General features: G+C 40.3%; 1 protein-coding gene across 1 annotated transcript in view; it reads right to left on the reverse strand.

Moving 5' to 3' along the window:
* Window positions 1-9,444, reverse strand: part of OSTN (osteocrin) — an 82,453-nt gene extending 73,009 nt beyond the window's left edge. Inside the window, exon 1 of the mRNA XM_040349566.1 lies at window positions 9,371-9,444. The gene's annotated coding sequence lies outside the window, so the exon portion shown is untranslated. The remainder of the gene's footprint in view (window positions 1-9,370) is intronic.
* Window positions 9,445-23,312: the final 13,868 nt, after the last annotated feature.

The raw sequence follows: 23,312 nt of genomic DNA on the forward strand, positions 1-23,312 counted from the left end.
GTCGAGGAACTCGGCGAGCCAATTTTCTCCATTCCCGTCGAGGAAAAAGAGAACTTGCTCTCTTTTTGGCTCGACGAGTTTCTCGACAGTTTCCTCGTCGAAAAATGTACACACGACCGGTTTCCTCGGCAAAAAAAAAAAAAAAACATGTTTCTCTCTTTTCAATATCTAAAGCACCACATCAAATGATTTAAAAAAAGAAAATGTGTATATCGGTTTACCCAGTACATTTATCAAGAAAAGGACTTGTATTCAAATTTGCTAGAACTAAAACATATGCTAACAAAAATATTTTACTTTTTGATAGAGGCCAGAGAGTTAAATCACTTGACAACTGGTTATATCTTTCTGTTCGTGAGATATCTGTTCTTGTGTTCTTGGCTCTGCACATTAGTTGTGTCTATTATATGGGTTCCCACTCTTCCTGTTGGATTTTTTTTATCTTAGTCATTGGACACTGCAACAATGGAGGTTGAAAATCATAATTGGAACAGAAACACCCAAAAACATCTGGAGAGGAACAGTTTTAAAATTCATTGTAAAAAGTTCTTGCTTTTGAAGTATTAAAGACCTATACCAAACCAAGAGCTGGTTCACCAATCAGTCCCCATCGCTAACTAAACTATATTTTGTTTGGACTGTCTCTTACCTTTTTGTACAACCAGACATGTTTGGTATGGTGGGTCAAAAGGAACTAAAATGTCCCCCACTCAATTTTTGAGAAACCTCACTATAACATGTCTGGTTGTTCCATTGTGTTTTGGTTCATTATCCCCTTTCCAAGGAAGCCATATTTTCCATACACTGCACTGGTGATGGGCAACCAGCTCAAAACAGCTGTAAGTAAGTTGGAATATATTCCTGTATAATATTAAGTTGTATCTGTACTGTAAACCAGCAATTATAGAAGTGCAGCTGGCCACATGGGTATAAAGAAATGCTCTGCCCACTATCCTAAATTGAAGAATGAACCTAGTATTCTTTTGGATCTGTGATAGAAGTAAGATATGCAAATACATTCTGCTTTGGGGAGGCTCTAATGTGCTTTTTTGCTTATCTATATAATTTACTTTTAGTAATATATAAACACATACATACAAATACACTTTCCTAGAACAATAAGGTCAAGTATTGCCTGCTTTTTCAGAACTTCAGTCATTACTGATAATACAAAATACCTTTCTGCAATACTCACCCGGTACAATAAACACCTAGAATGTATTAAAATGTCTCAGACCACCACCAGATATGTTTTCACTTACTGCAAAGCCATGAGTCACAATGAAGAGTGCAGGTCACAAAACTTGAATTCCTAACTTCTGAAACAAAGACCACAAAATGCCAAAAAAGACCCAAGTTTTTTGTATTTCTTAAGAACATAATACCTTCCTTTTTTATTGTTTCTTTGCCTGTTTGTCAGTATACATAGCTAAATGACGTGTAAGCATTTTAAACTGCTTATAATGATATGTGTTTACCTATGCTTAGTCAATGAAATCAAACACAGATCAGAAACATTGTAGTCTTTAATAAATGGTGGATTTTTACATGTTTGATTTAAAGTTGTTTCCTGGAAAAAAGTCTTAAAGAACTCTGGTCTAGCTGAAAAGCAGGATACTGGGGTTTACTTACTAAAGGATTAAAGAATGTTCATTTAAGAAACTGACTCATTCAATCACAAGAAAGGCAAAAGCCATGGAAGACAATTGTTTCTCCCTAAAATGAACACAAGTTTGCCAAGTAAATATTCTCTACCCTTTTAGCAAATAAACCCAAATGTGTCAAAATGATGACCTGTTTTGTACAGTGCCTTGAAAAAGTATTCATACCCCTTGAAATTTTCCACATTTTGACATGTTACAACCAGAAACATAAATGTAATTTATTGGGATTTTATGTGATAGACCAATACAAAGTGGGACATAATTGTGAAGTGGAAAGAAAATGATAAATGGTTTTCAAAATGTTTTACAAATAAATATCCGAAAACTGTGGCATGCATTTGTATTCAGCCCCCTTTACTCTGATACCCCTAACTCAAATCTAGTGAAACCAATTGCCTATAGAAGTCACCTAATTAGTAAATAAAGTCTGCATGTGTGTAATTTAATATCAGTATACATACAGCTGTTCTGTGACGTCCTCAGAGGTTTGTTAGATAATCCTAGTGAACAAACAGCATTGTGAAGGCCAAAGAACACACAAGACAGGTCAGGGATAAAGTTGTGAAAAGGTTTAAAGGAGGGTTAGGGTATATAAAAAAAATCTCATGGAGCACTGTTCAATCCATCATCTGAAAATGGAAAGAGTATGGCACAACTGAAAACCTACCAAGACATGGATGTCCACTTAAACTGACAAGCTGGGCATTAATTAGAGAAGCAGCCAAGAGGCCCATGGTAACTCTGGAGGAGCTGCAGAGATCCACAGCTCAGGTGGGAGAATCAGTTCACAGGACAACTATTAGTTGTGCAGAAAGCCATAGGAAGTCCCGTTTGCAGTTTGTGAGAAGTCATGTGGGGGACACAGCAAACATGTGAAAGAAAGTGCTCTGGTCAGATGAGACCAAAATTTAACTTTTTGGCCTAAAAGCAAAATATGTGTGGCGGAAAAAACTCTAACACACTCTGCACATTACCCTGAATACACTATCCCCACCGTGAAACATGGTGGTGGCAGCATCATGTTGTGGGGGATGCTTTTCTTGAGCAGGGACAGGGAAGCTGGTCAGAGTTTATGGGAAGATGGATGGAGCCAAATACAGGGCAATCTTAGAAGAAAACCTGTTGGAGCCTGCAAAAGACTTGAGACTGGGGAGGAGGTTCACCTTCCAGCAGGACAACGACCCTAAACATACAGCCAGAGCTACAATAGAATGGTTTAGATAAGCGCTTAAAATTTCCACTAGTCTACTCGCATTTTGTGAGTGGAAAATTATTGCTGGTGAGTGTGGGGCTGCCCCGAAGGGGGGGCACTGCCGGCAGGTGGGGTTGAATAGCAACCCTTCTCCCAGCGATTGCCCAAGGGAAGAGAGAGTCAGCCAGATTATCACAGAGTGGGGAACATCACTGTAAGAGCTTTCATTTAAATTGCAGAGTGTTCCCCACGCTCACCGTCACATACAGTCCCACCTCCTGGCCCGGTCCAGAACACTGGTCCAATGCTGGGATGTGCAACGTATATCAAAGTATCCGGGCCAGGAGGTGAGGCTGTATGTGATGGCGAGTGTGGGATAGCATTTGGAATGGTAAATATAAGCTGTTACAGTGATGTTCCCCACTCTGTGATGATCTGGCCGGAAATCCTCTTTCTCTCCTCTCTCTTCCCCTGCACAGGTGAAGCGGCATTGATGGACACAGGACACAGGTGAGGCTACATTGTTGGGCACAGGTAAAGCTGTATTGTTGGGCACAGGTGAAGCAGCATTGATGGGCACAGGTGAGGCTGCATTGTTGGGCACTGGTGAGGCTGCATTGAAGAGCAGTAAGACTGCATTTTTTGAGCACAGGTGAGGCTGCATTGTTGAGCACAGGTGAAGCTGCATTGATGGGCACAGGTGAGGCTGCATTGTTGGGCACAGGTAAAGCTGCATTGATGGGCACAGGTGAGGCTGCACTAATGGCCACTAATAAAGTTGTTGTTAATATTTATTTTTGTATCTTAATTCTGCATAAAACATTTAGGTGTCATTTGATTAGATAATTTATGAGGGCATGTTTAGGAGTGGAATTAGGGGCGGGGCAGGATAGGGGTTGGGTCAGGCAACTGATGGTGAGTAACCCTTAAAGCCTGGCTTACTGGCTCAGGACTTGAAATTTTAAGCCCTGGTTTAGATCACAGCATATTCATGTGTTCGAATGGCCCAGTCAAAGTCCACTCCAGAGCTAAATCCAATTGAGAATCTGTGGCAAGACTTGAAAATTGCTGTTCACAGACGCTCCCCATCCAATCTGATAGAGCTTGAGCCATTTTGCTAGGAAGAATGGGCAAAAATGTCACTTTCTAGATGTGCAAAGCTGGTAGACATACACAAAAAGACTTGCAGCTCTAACTACAGTGAAAGGTGGTTCTACAAAGTATTGACTCCGGAGGGCTAAATACAAATGCACACCACATTTTTCACATATTTATTTGTAAAAAAAAATTAAAACCATTTATCATTTTCCTTCCACTTCACAATTACAGTATATACCACTTTATGTTGGTCTATCACATGAACTCCCAATAAAATACATTTATGTTTTTTGGTTGTAACATGACATAATGTGGAAAATTTAGGTTTGAATACTTTTTCAAGGCACTGTAGTGTACCTTCAGTCTTGCACAATTGTACAGGTTTCTCTCCTGTACTGAAATGGCTTATCTTGATTTCACTAAAAACTCTGGGCTTCTTACAATGTGTATTAGAAGCTGGAGGAAGTCATATAGAGCCCATCTTATTTCCTGGCTGGAGGACATCCAGGATCATCTAGCTCTTTCCTTCCTAGACTGACTATCCCTGGCCAGACCTATAGATTTATTACATTTTCATTTTTTTTAAACATAGAGGCTCAGCATCACACATGGCCTTTATCTGGGATGGTCTGCATGAAAATGCAGCCTACCTAGGAACAGAGGTAATATCGTATCATCGCGTTACTTCTGCCCAACCAAAATACCCCTGTGAATCGTGCACCAGGATGCCAACAAGGGGCTCAACTGTTCAGAGCCGATTACCCTTTATATAATTGCCTGCTACATACAGTACGCCGGGTGCCAGGACTATCAGGCACTCAGCAATGCACATCTCTACTTCCAAGAAGTCATCCTAACTATTCGGGGTATCCCCACATGCGCATAAGACCATACTAGAGATAGGTGGTCCATATCCAGTGGTGAGTGTACATCTACGTGAGGCACCCAGTCCGAGCACCAATATGTAGGAGACATCTTTTGAACACTGAGCACCATATGGGATTATCTGATGTCATTATTTTAATGATGCATTTTCATTAATATATTTTTTTGTTTGTCCAATAATTTGTCTACTACTTATATCTAACTATTTCTAACGCAATTTTTTGTTTTCTTATACCTAGGAACACCCTACTCCTCTAGAGAGAAATACACTCATCAAGGCATTTTGATATTTGCACAACTACTCTCAAGAGCAAGTCCACTGCTTGGGCCACTGCTCTTGAATGGAGCAAAGAAAAAGAATGCTGTGATGTTTTCAGAAAGGTATGTACAGTGATCTTGCTGGTCACTCCCACTAGCCATGGTCTTCCTGCATTTCAGAGAACAGCATAGGTACCTAGTACTGACATCACAAATACAAAAATATATATACGGTATACACTCGAGTATAAGCCAACTTTTTCAGCCGATTTTTTTATGCTGAAAAAGCCGCCCTTGATTTATACTCCAGTGAGGGTCTCCCGCTGTGTCAGTCTACTGTTCGGCGACTGTACACTCTAACAAAGCCCCACCTCCTCCTCGTATATTCAAATAAAATTGTGGGTAGCAATAAGGGTATAGGACATCAAAATATTTTGTATTCACAGAATTGCAGCAAAGTGATAAAGGGCGCTGGCACAGTCCCTTAAGTCCCTTTAGATTATAGAGCACTCCGCAAACAAAAGTGCTGAAATATATTTAGCTTAACAGCTTAATACACATACATCAGTGCCTAGAAAGCATCAGTGCAGCCATGTCAGTTTATTCAAACGACTGCTCTGAGTGGTCTCCCTGTGTTGAGGTTGACTGCAAGATTAATGCTTCTTTAACCACCTCAATACAGGGCACTTTTACCCCCTTCCTGCTCAGGCCAATTTTCAGCCTCTCAGTGCTGTCGCACTGCGCACTCGTTCTGGTAAAACTAGCGTTCGTTATGGAGACAGCACATTTATCACGCTATAACAGACAGAAAAGCGTGAATCGGGTCTAACCAAACTTTTACTAACACGCGGTAACACGGAATCAGCAAAAGCAGCCCCAAGGGTAGTGCCATTGGATTTGAACTTCCCCTTTATAGTGCCGTCGTACGTGGTTTACATGACCGCGTTCTGACACGATAGTTTTTTTAACCGATGGTGTGTAGGCACGACTGACCATCAGTCAGCTTCATCGGTTAACTGATGGAAAAATCCATCAGACCGTTCTCATCGGATTGACCGATCGTGTGTACAGGGCATAAGACAGGGTCAATTTGGTTGCTCTGCAGGCTGGCTGGTAAGTGTGCTGGGAAATCATTTGTTTGTTTTTGCGATGTGCCAGTTATAGATTTGGGTGGTTGCCATTTTTGTACAGTAAAACTTCATTTTACAAACTCCTTAATTTGTGAGATTCAAAAAATATCGATTTTGTTTATCAGTAGAAATATTGCATTTTTAATTTTAAACTTTTGTTTATGTTTTCAGGTCAAAACAGATAGGATAGCGGAAAATCACAATATATATTATTATTATAGTAATTTGAGTTCATTGGTTATGGTCCATATATCATCTAGCTGAATTCAAAATAACTTCATGTCCTTTGATTTTGTCTGGTTCAAGCTGTACTTTGAGGGTTTTCTAATCATTTTTTTTCCATTTTCTAATCTGTCCCTGGCACTCTAAAAGTCTACAGTATATCCTATGATAGGCTGGTTCACACTAGCCGATGCCTTGCAACGCATCAGTGCGGTCTGGCTGAGCTCAGCATAGTGATGGTGCACTGATCTCAGCAGATGGCATTGTTTCCTTTTTTTAACAAAACTGTATTGAGATGTCACACAGACATTTCATAAAGTTCAATAGTAGGCTGCTTAGTCCCCTGGTGATCCAGCCAGTAAATATGTTGTATTTCAACAGAACAAGCTCTCCTGAAAATGTATCAGTGTTGATACAAACCATTTACCGCTGAATGTAAAACTCTTTACCACTATGTAAAACCTTTATCCTAAATTAAGTTTGCTGAAATTGCTTATGTAACTGCAGTGTTAGCTGGAGTTTCGCTTCATTTTGTTGGGATATCGAAATCTGCTAGTACATCTAATGCCCCGTACACACAATTGGAATTTCCGATGGACTTTTTCCATCGGATTTTCCGATCGTGTGTAGCCCCAAAGGAGTTTTTCATCGGAAATTCCGATGAATTCCATCAGAGTTTAGATATAGAACATGTTCTATTTTTTTCGTCGGAATTCCGATTGTGTGTACACGGCATTACACTCCCCTCCTCCCAAATTAACAATGCTATTTTCTGCTTTGCCTCCTGTGCTCCGGCACTCAAATACAGGTATGTTGTTTGCCAGGTGAAAACAGAGGGTAAAAAAATGTAAAAAAAGAACACAGCTACCACATCTAATGATTGGTAAGCTGCAATATATAAAAAAAGGAAGGTATGTTGTTCGCCAGGTGAAAACAAAGGGTAAAAAAAACATAAAAAAAGAACACAGCTACCACATCTAATGATTGGTAAGCTGCAATATATAAAAAAACATTTTGGGGTTTAATAACGCTTTCAGTATAACGTTTTTTAAATCATAGGATGTATAAACTGAAACTTTTCAGGACTGCCAAGTGTTCATTGATGAAAAAAAATTCTCCACCTTTTGTCACTGCTTCCTCCTCTAATTTCAAATAGTGAATGCGCTGTGGTTGATTTAAAAGAATCGGGAATGCTCACTTAGCAATGTCAGGCTGCTTGCCTTTTAAATATTCAATTATGTGCAGGTAAATAAAAAAAGAAAAAAAAGAAACATGATTTTGTCTTGCTCATATTTCGTTGACATAACTTCGCTAATGAAGCTACGTCACTTGAAAATTCTTGACTCCTTCTTTAGTAAACCAGCCAAATTGCAACCTTCTTTAACGTTTGCTTATTCCCTTACCGCTTACCGAAACACTAGTGTTTCTCCAAAAAGTCCAGTCCTCAAGGCGCATCATAAGGTCATGTTTTCAGGCTTTCCATTATTGAACATATGTGATTTGATCAGTTTCACTGCCTTAGTAATTACCACAGCCGTTTCATCTGTGGGAAATCCTGAAAACATGACCTGTTGGGGCGCCTTGAGGACTGATCTTGAGAAACACTGATCTAGATTGTAAGTTTTCATAGGCAAGGTACATTCTTCTGTTGTTTCTCAATACTGCTCCAATTTATTATACATCTTTCTATGATAGTTATTGAAACATGTAATGCATTGTTTTGTAGTCTAGTCCTATTTTGGAGTTTATATTTTTAGTTAGTCCACAAAAACTATAAAAACATGACATTATTCTACAAATACAATAACATGGTTTAATCTACTTGTTTTATTCTGTGCAATGTTTACACACTTCTCGTAGTTGCGGATACCATAGCTGAATTATAAAAATGAAATATGACTAGCAAAGCTGCCACCTGGAATCAATGTAGCCTCCACTTCATATGAAGATTACATCATTTTGTATGCCTTTTAATAAACAGACCTGGAAATCCATAGGCAGTAAGAAACATTTGTAAAGCCAGCTTAGCACATGTAAAATACTTTTCTGATATGATATAGGAGTCATTTCAATTCTAGGCTGTTTGCACTTTAATATACAGTCAGGTTCTGGGGGAAGTCAGTTCTTAACCAGACTGGGTTGCACATACAGAATAGATACTCCTTCAGCAGTTCATTCCTTACTATTTTAGAATTTAATTGTGCAAAGATTAATAAATATATTTTATCGTGACTGGGAACATTGGTGGCTTCAGAATAAAACTCTGTTAACTTTATAGGAATAAAAAAATAAAAATTAAAATAGCTTTTTTCCCTTGCATATGATGCCATAATTAAAGTGAACAAGGCTCTCCCTGCCAAGTATCAGATTGCGATAAATACAATTCTGACACAAGGAAGTAGATCCAGGTTCCTATCAATCAGGTTGCCTTTTTTCTTATATTTATTTATTGAACCAAAATATTTTTGATCTTCACTAGTACATTTATAGGAATAGTACTATACACAGAACATGCTTAATATTAGGAATCAATGTATGGAACATACTTATCAGGTTTAAAATCATTCAAGATCAAACATCTCTTCAGAGATTTATAGTAAAAAACAAGAAAGATACAAAAAAATGTTTTAGTTAACAATAAACACAGATAACAAAAAACTCAACAAACATGTTCTGGTTTATATACGATCAAACCTTAACATTTTGACTGATAATTAAATAACAACTAAAAAAACACTCTAATATATCAAATAATGTTTTTTTTATCTGTCCTAGTAGATTTCTTTAAAAAAACTAGATAACAGTCCAGGTGTAATTGTTCAATAAATGATACTATATAAGCAATATACAGTAATAACATGCATGTAGTTTATGAAATACAGAAGACCATTTAGCACGCAGTTAATCCCCCTGCTGCTTACCTTGAATAGAATTCAACTAATTGAAAGTTTATGTCTGCTCTGTGTGCTTGTGTCTCCTCCTCCTCCTCCTGTCTAATCTTTGCTTTTTTGAGCTTTTTCTGTGAGAATTTATAGACCCTGATCCAGCCTCCTCACTCCAATCCCTGCCTAGGTCTTTCTTACATCATTTTTTTTCTGGATTTTCCACTGATCTTTATTTTAAGACTGTACTTCCACTGTGTCTTTCATCCTTTTACCTTTGTTTCCTCTTTTTTTTTTTTGCATAGGATATTTGATCATCTAAGGAAATAGATGCCTGCTGCTTTTGTAGAAAATGATCAGTAGCCATTGCTGACCGTATGTGTGTATATATATATATATATATATATATATATATATATATATATATATATATATATATATATATATATATATATATATATATAAATGTGTGTATATATATTGATATTATTATAATTTTTTGGGGAAAAAATTGGTACAGTGGCAAATGCAGTAGAGTTATTTCAACTGTGTTAGTGCCTCATCGCAAATAATCTGTAATTACAATTCTTATTTCATTTTTACCCCAGCATTTTATTTGACATATCCAAACCTCAGGAAATGGGTTAGCTTTTTGGAACTAAAATAAAAATGATAGAATCAAACTCTATGCTGAATTTGGATTGTGGTTCATACTTTTTTTTTCTTATTTCTTTCTTCTGCTTGTTGAAATTATTCCAGATCCATCTTATTTTTAGTTACTGTATACTAATAGTTGATTTTCCTTTAAACATGTTCTGAAATAGATGACAGTTTGTGTCGCATACCATATACTGTATATTTGTACATACTGTATATTTTATATTGTGGTTAAAGTTTATTTTATTTCCCACTTTATGACATAAAAAAAGAGAAGCACAGGAGATAATAGACTTGTAAAATTTTAGATTTAGGATTCTCATTCTAATATAATGCCTGCATTTTTAATGGATCTACATGAGAATACATTGCCAAAAGGAGAGGAAGATGATGTTGCAGAGATATAAATACCAATATCTCTATATTGACATGTAACACATGCAGGTTTATTGGGATCCTTTTGAATATTCCTTGGTTTTATGTACCTCATGAATGATGGCTAATTACATCCATTGGTACACTATAGCAGTGGTAAATTATGATTTACCTGGAAAGTATTGTCCGAATCAGAATGAATTGCAGGTCAGTTTCTTCACCTGAAATGTACACATGAGTGTGAAATATAAGACTATTCAGGTGTGGATCTTAGCTAGATTTCCAAATAGATCAATATCTACCAGTTGCACTTACAATATTAGGGCTTCCAAAATAAAATGCTGTAATTATTGAACTGTTGCAATATTGTAAGCCTTGCAGTTCTAGTGTCCACCTAAACAAAAATTACACATTACCTTTATAAATCAACTCTGTTAAACAGGGGCTTTAGGTGGAGCGCATGATTATGACACAGTCTTGAGTCAGCAGAAATAGGAAATTTCTATTTAGATTAAAAATCACATTTAGATTTCATGTAACGAAGAATAAATATATAAACTGAAGTATAATGCAAGCAAAGGAAAGGAATATGAGCTAACGACACAAACATGGATAAACAAATGGAGGGATTGGGCATATACTAAAAGAAAACATAAAGTGACCCTGGTTAATATTATTGGGTAACTGATATGATATATGTCTTCCCTGACACATATTTTCCTTTTTTTTTAACCTTTTGAGACAGTCAAAACACATACTTGTGGGATAGGACACAAGAGCAAAGATGCCACGTAGAAAGAATATTAAATTCTGCAAAGGGATGTAGTTACGGAAAATTAGAAGAATAGTTTATTTATATATGCAAGATAGATAGGCGAAACATACAGGAGAAAAGAAAAAACCAAATGTGTTGGTTGAGGGTGTTAGTGGTTCTTCAAAAGATGCACAACCAGCACAAACAATGTATAAAGGTAAAACTAGATATACACTATATTACAGAGTTTTGGGACGCCTGCCTTTACACGCACATGAACTTTAATGGCATCCAAGTCTTTGTCCGTACAGTTCAATATTGAGTTGGCCCACCCTTTGCAACTATAACAGCTTCAACTCTTCTGGAAAGGCTGTCCACAACGTTTAAGAGTGTGTCTATGGGAGTGTTTCACCATTCTTCCAGAAGAGCATTTGTGAGGTCCAGGGGCGGATCCAGGGGGGGGCAACGGGAAAATTGCCCCCCCAAAAATATTTGACTCCAAGGCTTTCTCTCCCTCCGCTACCTATTTACGTTTGGTGAGGTATCGTCTAAATACAGTTGCAGGGACTTTATTTCTGCTTCCCCCACTCCTCCCGGCTCCCAGATGGCTTAAGACATATTCATTGTGCCCCATCAGTTAATTTAGAGGGGCCCAGGCAGTAGCGTCATTATGGGGGTATAGACCGCGGTGATACTGGGGTCGCCGCTACACACTGTGTGAAATATTATTGGCAGAGCTGGAGCAGAGCAGTGCGCTTGTGCCCAACATGCTCCTGGCTTTCTAAGCAGTTACTTCCCTGTCAGGCGGACTGATCTCCACCCAACAGGAGCTCCCTAGTCCCGGCTGGTGTGACTTCACAATTCAGAGGCAGGGAGCGCGAGATTGAAGACAAGATGCTGCCGACCTGTAGCCAGAGCCGTCTGCACTGTCTGCAAGTGAGTGATCACATAACTGCCTTAACTACTTAACACAACAGTGCCTTAGCTGTCTTTATCTGTGTAAACTGCTGAAGTGGTTAACACTTGGAGGGGAGGGGAGGAGGGGGGATGGGAGATAATTCAGTTACAATGGTAATTGTAATATGCAGCATGGAGGGGGTTAATGTACTCACTGACGCATTAGTGACCAATGGCAATTAATTAACCCCTTTGTGCTGCATTAGTGGCAGTGGCACCATCAATGTTAATTAACCGCTTTTATGCTGCAGCATGAAGGGGTTGAAAAAAAAACACTGCTACTAATGCAGCACAAAGGGGTTAATTAGATGCCATGGTCACTAATGCGTCAGTGAGTACATTAACCCCCTCCATGCTGCATATTACAATAACCAATCATCATTATCATCATGAGCCACAGCACCTGTATTGTGTGATTATCATGATGATAATGATGATATAGAATGACAGTAATATTCATCTTTAGGCCTCATTCACACAGGGAGCGTGCTGCAGAAATGCGTCTAACATGCAGGCTGTCTTTTACTGGCTTGGGGATGAATAAAGTGTGGGACATACTAAAAGGAATGACATAAAGGAATGTCTCATAAAGTGTTGCACATATCCCTGTGCCGGCGTCCCATTTATTTCTATGACACACACAGCTATTGTGTCCCAATATGTTGTGTGTGGGTCCCAGAATGCATGCAGGGTGCCTTCAGGGATCCACACCAGCATATCATATTAGGACATAACGTCTGTGTCCGTGCAGCCAGCTATGTCCCAAAATACAAATAAATGGGATGCCTGCATGGGGATGCATCTAACACTTTAAAACAGCGTCACTGTTTTAAACAAGGTTAGGACTGTATGATATGTTAAATACATATATTTTAATACAAATGTGTTCTGTAAGCAACACCTTATTTTCTGGCAGTGCCCCTCCCAAGACTAGACTCTGGATCTGCCCCTGGTGAGGTCAGGCACTAATGTGGACAAGAAGGCCTAGCTCGCAGTCTCCGCTCTAATTCATCCCAAAGATGTTCTATTGGGTTGAGGTCAAGACTCTGTGCAAGCCAGTCAAGTTCCTCAACCCCAAACTTGCTCCTCCATATCTTTATTGACCTTGGATATCGGAGAACTGGAGAAAGTGCAGAGAAGGGCAACCAAACTGATAAGAGGCATGGAGGAGCTCAGCTATGAGGAAAGATTAGAAGAACTAAATCTATTCACTCTTGAGAAGAGGAGAATTAGGGGGGATATGACCAACATGTACAAATATATAAGAGGTCCATACAGTGGACTTGGTGTTGAGTTATTCACTTTACGGTCAACACTGAGGACAAGGGGGCACTCTTTACGTCTAGAGGAAAAGAGATTTCACCTCCAAATACGGAAAGGTTTTTTCACAGTAAGAGCTGTGAAAATGTGGAACAGACTCCCTCCAGACGTGGTTCTGGCCAGCTCAGTAGATTGCTTTAAGAAAGGCCCGGATACTTTCCGAAATGTACATAAAATAACTGAGTACTAAGATTTGTAGGTAAAGTTGATCCAGGGTAAATCCGATTGCCTCTCGGGGGATCAGGAAGGAATTTTTTCCCCTGCTGTAGCAAATTGGATCATGCTCTGCTGGGGTTTTTTGCCTTCCTCTGGATCAACTGTGGGTATGGAGTTGGGTGTATGGGATTGTACTGTGTTTTTTATTTTGTTTGTTTATTTTTTTGTGGTTGAACTGGATGGACTTGTGTCTTTTTTCAACCTGACTAACTATGTGCTTTGTGCATTGGTCCAAATCATTTGGTGGAGAGGGGATTATGGTGTGGGGTGGTTTTTTATGGGTTGGGCTTGGCCCCTTAGTTCCAGTGAAGGGAACTCCTAAGGAGTCAGCATACCAAGATATTTTGGACAATTTCATGCTCCCAACCTTGTGGAAACAGTTTGGGGATGGCCCCTTCCTGTTCCAACATGATTGCGCACCAATACACAAACAAGTGTCCAAAAAGACATGAATGATCAAGTTTGGGGTGGAGGAACTTGACTGGCCTCAACCCAAACACATTTGGGATCAATTTGAGTGGAGACTGCGAGCAGGCCTTCTCGTCCAACATAAGTGCTTGTTTTTTATGCAGAAGTGAGCCTGATTTTGCACTTTCCAGCTTTAGTAAATAAACCCCATTGTGTACTTAAAAGTGGGGTACGTATGCCTGTATATTTGCTTGGTTCATATCTTTAAAGAACCTTTATAAAGATTTAGGCAGGTGGAAGCAATCTTTGTTTGGTGTATGCAGCCCTGGAATGAAAGTGAGTGAACAGCAATGCAAAATCAATACTGAAGTCGCTTAGCAAGGATGCATAGACTGCAATGCTGACTGTAAGAACAATTTAGGTACAAGAATGCTGGCAAAGGCCAGGAAGTTTTTCATTACTCCTTCTAGTAGTGTGTGAATATTGTGGCTATGAAGGAGCTGAATAAAGATAGCTCTTCTAGCTTGATGATTTTCTTATTTGGTAGCAAACTATCTCTGAGAAGTCTTGCACAGCTTAGAGAGAGGAAGTCAAGGAGTCAAGGCCATTGACAATGTTGGCTAGCAGTGTTGATTTTTTCCTACATTTAAGTCCACCAAAGTTTTATTTGTACACCCTCATTCAATAAACTTGCATTGAGTGTAGGCATTCCTTTCTTTTTTGTGTGCCTGGAGTTTGAATGAGCTGTCAGGAAGAGCAGCCAGAAGACCTTGGTGGTGGTGTCATTTCTAATCTTCACTTCTAGTTTAAGAAAATTAAACATAGAGCTAAGGGCTGGTCCCCAGCATCATTCAAACCACCTCTGTGAGTTAAGACGGCCATTAACATGTTTTCTGGAATTGGGCTTTGATTTGAGTTCTGTCACTTTAAATAAGCTTCTAGAATGCCTTAGTGGGTTTAGGCATGACTTGAAGCTTAGCTGCTTGCTTAAAGAAACTCTCTCATGAGAGAATTATAGAGGCTACCATTATTGAACTGTACTTTTAAAAATGCTATTTCTATCACTGCCATTCTAATGCATTGGATTTAACGCTGTCTGAGTTGCTGACCTGGAACAAAAGATGTCAACCCTCATAGAAGCTTACAAGCGTGATCCTCAAGTGGTGTATAAAGCTAATTCAAAGAACAGGCATGGCTAATTTGATTAAATCTACTTACTTCAGTCTAAACACTCCAATCCCCATACAGAGATTTCCCAATGTAGCCCATTCTTGTAAAACCAACATCTCTGAAAACACTTGGGGGGGTTAGAAATTCCAACCTCTGCCTTCACCAACAGCACTGGAGACACAATCAGTACCATACTTACACTGCTAAAAATATATCTTTAGAGACTCAGCAGTGAAACCAACAGAAATACATTTATAGATTTACAACCAATTTTGTAGTGATACTACCAGAAATACAATCAGTTCCGCCATGACACCACCAGAAACAAATCTGCAGAGGTCAAATCAGTTCTGTAGTGACACTACCAGAAATACAATCAGTTCTGCTGTTACAGTGCCAGAAGCACATCTTGCATAGATGATGATTATTATTATTAGAATTATTATTATTATTATTATACAGGATTTTTACAGTGCCAACAGTTTGCGTATTTCTTTACAAAGTAAAGTGAGACAGAACAGTTACAATATAATTCAAAAGAAGAGGATTAGTGGTGCCCTGATTGTAAAAGCCTACAATCTAAAAGAGAGGGGCAAGTGATAAAAAAAAGTAATAGCTACAAGGAATAAACTGATGGAGTAGAAGCACAGGTTTTGGTGGAGGTGGGATAGATTTGTATAAAAAGAGATGAGTTTTCAGGGATCACCTTAAAGCGGAGTTCCTACACAAATAAAAATATTGCAGTTGCTGACACACGATCGGTCAAAACCGATGAAAACGGACTGAAGGACCTTTTCATCGGTCCAAACCGATCGTATGTGGGCCCCATCAGTCAGTTAACCTTCGGTCCAAAAATTTAGAACTTGCTTTAAAATTGAACCGATGGATGCCTAACCGATAGGTCAAAACCAATGGTTAGTATGCAAAAGCATCGGTTAAAAATCCACGCATGCTCAGAATCAAGTCGACGCATGCTTGGAAGCATTGAACTTCATTTTTTTAGCACGTCGTTGTGTTTTACGTCACCGCGTTCTGACACGATCGGTTTTTAACCTATGGTGTGTAGGCACATCAGACCATCAGTCAGCTTCATCGGTTAACCAATGACAACGGTCCGAAGGACCGTTCTCATCGGATGGACTGATCGTGTGTATGCGGCCTTACCTGTCCCAGGGTCCAGCGATGCAGGGGAACTAAGCCCTGCTGGTCTCCTCCTTCTCTCTGCGGCGCCGGCATCACTACTGTGGGCGCCCCGGCTGTGGCTTCACAGACAGGAGCGCACTGCGCATGTGCAAGCCACTCTGATTGGCCAAGAAATCATCTGGGACATGTGACGTGTCCTAGATAATTGCTGAGAGGGAGGGGAAGAGAAAGGTCTCCTTCCGGCGCCGCGGTGCCCAGGGGAGGAAGTGGGAGCTGAAACCCTCTAAGAAGAGAAAGAAAAAAGTGTGTGATGAACGCAATCCTCAATACACTAAATCGTGTACAGAATGCAATTCATAAATGATATCATTATAGACATATCCGTGCCATGTGCTACAAATCAAATAAAACAAAAAAAAAAGGTATATACAAGTGATATGAAATTGTATTGAATACTACAGACCAAAAATCAATAGAGGTGAATATGTATAAATATATAAATAAAAATGTCCAATATAATATCTGTCAGATCAATGCTTCCAAAAGTAACACACAGATGTTTCACAGATGGATCTTCTTAGATGGTGAGCTCACAGAGCGCTTACCTCCCCCTTGTGGATTTATAGCCTTAGGTGACTGCAGCCAAACTTGATGAATCCCCAGATACTGCAGCGTTCTGATATCTACGATGTGACTCCTGGTCTCCAACAAAATGGAGACTTGCCGTGGGATCCCGAGATCAGTATAGGGGAAACAGAAGAATAGCGACCATCGTGAAGTAAATCAAAGCAGAGAATTTTATTAAAAACAAAAGCTGCTTACAAGCATAAATTAAAAACGCGACTAACGAAAACTCCGGTCGGACGGGGCTCCACGTCACTTCCGGTCACGCTTGGGTATCCTTACGCGTTGCGTCACGTGACTTCATCAGAGGATGCATTGTTGGTTCACTTACCTTTTCCTTCAATTTCCCTTCTAAATTTTTTTTTCTTTGTTTTCTTTGTCTGAATTTCTCACTTCCTGTTCCTCCTCAGTTTTGACTGACTTTCCACCCCATGATGATGGTGTGAAGTTTACTCAGGAGAAACAGGAAGTGAGAAATTCAGACAAAGAAAAAAACATTTAAAAGGGAAATCGAAGGAAAAGGTAAGTGAACCAACAATGCACTAGCTTAAAGGAACCTATTTAGAAAATAAAAAAAACGAACCTTTACAACCCCTTTAAGCATAGAAATATATAAGCTCTGTCTCATCTATTGCAGTTCGAATTGCAAACAAATGCAGTTCATGTGATCCCCTTTTTTGCAGGGGATTTGCAGATTGTTGTGGAAATGCTTCTTCATCCAAGTCTCCAACAGAACCCTGGCTATCATTAGACATCCTATAACCGAGAACATTAAATGGGATCCATTCTTGATTATGATTTGTGGGGGACATACTACTCCAGCAAAGGAACCATTGCTATGTCAAACATAAGTACCACTTTATTGAGCCAGTAACATGCTGCATACCCAAACTGATAAGATACTACAAGGCAGTTTGAAATAGAGGAACACATGAGAATCCTACAGCGTTGCACTTCACAGACTTCACTTGGAGGCAGAAACAAAATAAAAAAATCACTATACTGCAATACTATGAAAAAGGCACCTCATGCATAATTATAATTGGAATCTCTATTCCAAATACAATTATTTTTTACAAATCTTTTTTAAAACAGCCATGTGCATTTGATCCATTTTCTTCCTACATAATATTTGTATTTTAAAATGCCAACAGTGGCTGGATAGACCCCAAAAAAAATTAGAAAACCATGCTTGCCATGGCTTAGCTGGTATATTGATGCAGATGTGTACATTCCACCGCAAACCAAATTTGGTGGTAAAAAACACATATCTACACTGCAGCCTGTGCAACACCCCCGCCATCCTGCAAAGGGCCTGACTCAGGGATGGGAGGGGGGATGATGATGGATGGGGGGTGGCGCTTAATGGACAGCCACCTCTGCCAGTCTCTCTGACTATGTTGTCCAACTCTCTTGGTTACTTGGCCACAGCACTCTGCTGCACGGCCCACCTCTGGCCAGTGGATTGGGATTCTCCTGACATCCTGATAGCAGCCAATCTGACTCCAGGAACTGAGACCCTTTGTCTATTGGCTGTTGGGCTGGGCCCTCTGGCCTGTTGATGAGACCTTCCATCTCCCCCACTGGGAGCTGTCTCCAAACTGCTATACTATATACTATATACTCAGACCTGAGTATATAACAACACTGTACACCTTTGTACTCAGCCAGGTTGAAGGTGTCTAGCAAGACCCAAACACAGGATTGACTGATCCGATCCAGCGTTGCAGAATCCACAGCTTTCTCTGTCCAGAAACATTAGTCTGGAACGCCACATTAACTCTAAATGTAAATCTTGTGTCACCTTTTACTATCTTCTCACAGAGACTCGTCCTGTCACAGTACATATCATTTAGTAAATTAAGCCCAATATGTTTGTAAGTAGTCTTTATAAAAAGTCTGCTGCAATATTGTCAGTATTGCAGCATTTTAACCACTTAACCCCCGAACCATATTGCTGCCCAAAGACCAGAGCACTTTTTTGCGATTCGGCACTGCGTTGCTTTAACTGACAATTGCGCGGTCGTGCGACGTGGCTCCCAAACAAAATTGGCGTCCTTTTTTTCCCACAAATAGAGCTTTCTTTTGGTGGTATTTGATCACCTCTGCGGTTTTTAGTTTTTGCGATATAAACAAAAATAGAGCGACAATTTTGAAAAAAAATAATATTTTTTACTTTTTGCTATAATAAATATCCCCCAAAAATATATAAAACATTTTTTTCCTCAGTTTAAGCCGATACGTATTCTTCTACATATTTTTCATAAAAAAAAAAATCGCAATAAGCGTTTATTGATTGGTTTGCGCAAAAGTTATAGCGTTTCCAAAATAGGGGGTATTTTTATGGCATTTTTATTAGTATTTATTTTTTACTAGTAATGGCGGCGATCAGCGGTTTTTTTCAGTACTGCGACATTATGGCGGACACTTCGGACACTTTTGACACATTTTTGGGACCATTGGCATTTTTATAGCGATCAGTGCTATAAAAATGCATTGATTACTATAAAAATGCCACTGGCAGTGAAGGGGTTAACACTAGGGGGTGGGGAAGGGGTTAAGTATGTCCCTGGGTGTGTTCATACATTGTATGAACAGAAGATCAGCATTTCTCCCCCTGACAGGACCGGGAGCTGTGTGTTTACACACTCAGCTCCCGGTCCCCGCTCTGTAACGAGCGATCGTGTGTGCCCGGCGGCGATCGTGCCCGCTGGGCACGCACATGGGAGTCTGGGGGAGCGGGGGGCACGCGCACGCCCCTAGTGGCCTGCGCGAGAGCTGACGTTATATTACGTGCTCTCGCGCAGGGGAGCCGACTTGCCGACGTAAAACGACGGTGGGCGGTAGGCAAGCGGTTAAAGTCAATGTAATTATACAGTATATACTACCAAGGATTATCAGACATAAGAGCCTGTTCACAAGGCAAGGAACGGCGTGATGCAGGTTTAGAATTTGTTTGAACTTTACGTGAAGTGCACAAAGTGATACTTCATTCATGTCACTGCACAGTAGCACAGTGCACTAAATTTGCAATGCTTTAAGCCAAGGCTGGCATGAGGAAATACCCAGTGGTATGTACAGTACATTACAGCTTGGGCTTACATTAAAGTGATAGGTTCAAGTTTTTATTTTTTTAAATAACAAACATGTCAAACTTACCTCCACTGTGCAGTTTGTTTTGCATCCTCTTCTGGGGTCCCACAGCGGCTCTCGCGGCTCCTCCCCGCATTAGATAACCCCCTCTGGGAAGCTCTCTCCCGAGGGGGTTACCTTGCGGGTGCGCTCCTGTGTCATACACTCGGTCTCGCCCCTCTGGCAGCCACATCATTTGATTTGATTGACAGCAGTGGGAGCCAATGGCTGCGCTGCTATCAATCTATCCAATAAAGATCCGAGGAGTCATGGAGAGAGTGACGTGGGATCGTACCCACGGAAATTCGGGGCTCAGGTAAGTAAAACAGGGGGGCTGGGGGGCCGGACACAGAAAGGTGTTTTTTCACCCTAATGCATAGGATGCATTAAGGTGAAAAAACAAGAGGGTTTACAATGCCTTTAATGAGTTAAATGATTCTAATGCCGCGTACACACGGTCGTTTTTCGGCATGAAAAAAAATGTCATTTTTAAAAACGTCATTTAAAATCATTGTGTGTGGGCTTCACATCATTTTTCGGCTTCGTTTTTTAAAATGTTGTTTTTCGTGTTGCAAAAAATGATCGTGTGCGGGCTAAAACCCGCGCATGCCCAGAAGCGAGTTATGAGACGGGAGCGCTCGTTCTGGTAAAACTACCGTTCATAATGGAGTAAGCACATTCATCACGCTGTAACAGACAAAAAAGCGCAAATCGTCTTTTCCTAACAAGGAATCAGCTAAAAGCAGCCCAAAGGCAAATAGAACTTTCCCTTCAGAGTGCCGTCGTACGTGTTGTACGTCACCGCGCTTTGTTTATCATTTTTCAAAAACGATGGTGTGTGGGCAACATTTTTTTTAATGATGAAGTTGGAAAAACTTTGTTTTTTGGACATGCTGAAAAACAAAAAAAAATGTCATGTCGAAAAACGACCATGTGTACGCGCCATTACTTTCATCAAACCCAGAAGCGGTTGGTAAGGAGTGGCAGATGAGGACATAAAGGTTAGCACTGGGATGGGTAGTGTAGCAAACCTTTCAGTGATGTCCGAGTGGGCAGGACAGAGCAGCTATCGAACAACAGCCAATTATGTGGCTTCTTAAGAAAGGGGGCGGAGTCGAATCGCATAGCATAATCTATCTGTGGGCAGGGAGAGAGAGAGCTTTCAGAGGTCATTGACTATGTCTGGGTTGGCGGGACAGAGCAGCTATCGAACCCCAGCCAATAGAATGGGGTCATGGCGGGCCGCTATGTGTATGCGGCTCCGCCCCCTTTCTTAAGAAGCCACATAATTGGCTGGCGTTCGATGGCTGCTCTGTCCCGCCCACCCAGACATCGCTGATGACTTCTGAAAGCTTCTCTCCCTCTCTCCCTGTACACAGTTAGGTTACAAAAAATCTAACTCTTTTATAATTCTAAAACAATCTAACTGTGTGCAGGGAGAGAGAGAGAGAGAGGAGCTTTCAGAAGTCATCGGCGATGTCTGGGTGGGCAGGACAGAACAGCTATTGAACGCCAGCCAATTATGTGGCTTCTTAAGAAAGGGGCGGACCTGTATACACATAGCAGCCCACCCTGACCCCATTCTATTGGCTGGCGTTCGATAGCTGCTCTGTCCTGCCCACCCAGACATCGCCGATGACTTCTGAAAGATCCTATCTCTCCCTCCACACAGTTAGATTATGCTACGTCATGCGGCTCCGCCCCCTTTCTTAAGAAGCCACATATCTGGCTGTTGTTGATAGCTGCTCTGTCCCGCCCACCCAGACATCGCTAATGACTTCTGAAAGCTCCTCTCTCTATCCCAAAAAACGCAAGATTTTGGTAGGAGGTGATTCGCAAGGGATACATGACGCCGATATCCCAGGAACCCTTGTGACGTAATCGCCTAGGCTATTAGGACCAGGAAGCTATGCAGAAAAAACGGGAAAAAAGGTATTTGCCAGCCAAAAAAATAAAACATTTTGCCCATTGTGAAAACTATGTGCTAAGGGCATGCAGCACAGCCAAACATAAAAAAATGGGTGGAACTCCACTTTAACTTAGAAACAGGTCTGGTAGGTACCCTTTACTGCATAGGTTAACTATGCAGAGAATTTAGAATTTTACTGTGAAATTACTGATTGCTGTACAGGGGCGGACTGACCATTGAGGCACCCGGGCACTGCCCGAGGGCCCCATGCCACTAGGGGGGCCCATCAGGGTTGCCAGGCTCAGTAAAACTAGGGACAGTATGTAAAAACCTGTGTTTTTTTTACATCTGTCCCTGATATTTCTGAAACCGACATGCTTTTGATGTGAAAATCCTGAGATTTTAGCTGCCCCGCCTCTGCACTGCCTCTTGGCATGGTGGCCATCTGTAAGCCCGGGGGCCCCATAATCTTCTATTGCCCGGGGGCCCCATGAGTTGTCAGTCCGCCCCTGTTACTGTACAACATCCATAGTTGTTTTAAGTAGATTGTGCTGAAATCCCCAGCTTTCCCAGGCTCATCCTTGAAGGCTATGTTACATCACCTTCACCTTTCAGATGTCAGATCCTACTTGTACACCCTACCACAATTTTATGTCTGTGGGTACTTTAATAAATCACTAACCCAAATTGTTTTGGATAAAGATCAACGATGATGACCTTTAAATTGAATTTAAAAAAAAAAACTCTCTTATTTCTATTCAGATAGGCTCCCTTTAAAATGAGTCACATTGTGCTACAGGAGGCTTTTTAACTGCAGCTGAGTACACACATCTAACCTTTAAAACATATATATTTTAATTTGTTGCTAAATCCTAATTTCATTTTTTTCTTTTTTTATCCTTGAAACCTTGACGTGTATTTTACTAAAATAGATACTGATATTCATACTTACTTCTCTTGCTCCCAAACCACCCAGTTATTCATAAAATGACTTCCAGGAATTAAAAGTGGTTTCAGAGGAACATTTGGATTGAAGCATTAATGCTTTCTGGCCTTAAATGGGACTTCAGTCAAATAGTCATATTTCTAAATGAGTTTATGTTTTGCTGATATTTCTAGTGTAGAACTGCAATTATCTTAATATCCTAATCTCCTTTTTTGCTTTGTTTGTTCCAATAACTTGTGCCCATAGTAACAACTGCTGGCGAGGAAAGGCAATCTGGATTTCACAGTTCAATTTTAGTGACCATGTTAACTTAAGATCTGAAGTTTAGCTAAAGTAAACCCTTCATTACACTACACCATGGGCAGGAGAA

This window comes from Rana temporaria, chromosome 4, assembly GCF_905171775.1.
Source record: "Rana temporaria chromosome 4, aRanTem1.1, whole genome shotgun sequence".
In the NCBI taxonomy this organism is placed as follows: Eukaryota; Metazoa; Chordata; class Amphibia; order Anura; family Ranidae; genus Rana; species Rana temporaria.